Source organism: Orycteropus afer, unplaced genomic scaffold (assembly GCF_000298275.1).
Source record: "Orycteropus afer afer isolate SDZICR_OR568_19922 unplaced genomic scaffold, OryAfe1.0 scaffold00365, whole genome shotgun sequence".
NCBI lineage: Eukaryota > Metazoa > Chordata > Mammalia > Tubulidentata > Orycteropodidae > Orycteropus > Orycteropus afer.
Window position 1 is genome coordinate 1,913,337 of NW_006921952.1, and position 614 is coordinate 1,913,950.

Below are 614 nucleotides of genomic sequence, written 5' to 3' on the forward strand. Positions count from 1 at the left end.
AAACACCTTAGGTACTGTGCCACCAGAGCTCCCAGTATAATAATCATCGTTATAGCCACTAACAACCATGCAGCCCTTGCTAAGCGGCAGGTACTAAGTGAAACATCTTAGACTAAAGACTAAGAAGTCATTGATTAATAAAGACAAAATGGTCATGGAATTTACAGTCTAATAGGAGAAAGAATATTTTAAAAATGATCACACAAATCATTAATTAATCACTATGGTTTCAAGAGCCACAGAGGACAAGTCCGGGGTACTCAGTAGCATATTTTAATTAACCTTCAGCCATGAATTAACCTTCAGCCATGAACAATCTTTGCAAAGGCTGAGACATACATTCTGACACCACCAGACATATCAGTCTTTGTAGTCCTCAAAGAATACAAGAATCACCATTTTCTAGTAGCCTATAAGTATACTTACTGTGCTTATATATATAAAAAAAAAACCCTCACTGCCATCGAGTTGGTTCTACTCATAGCCACCCCTCCTTGGGTTTCCAAGGCAGTATCTCTCTGGAAGTAGATTGCCCAACCTTCCTTCCAAGGAGTGGCTGGTGGGTTTGAACCACCAGCCTTCTGGTTAGCAGTCAGATGCCTTAGGCACTATGC

The 614-nt window shown here is 40.4% G+C and overlaps 1 protein-coding gene across 1 annotated transcript in view; it reads right to left on the reverse strand.

Annotated features, from left to right (window-relative positions):
• Positions 1–614, reverse strand: part of LRGUK (leucine rich repeats and guanylate kinase domain containing) — a 137,554-nt gene that overhangs the window by 10,607 nt on the left and 126,333 nt on the right. The window lies entirely within an intron of this gene.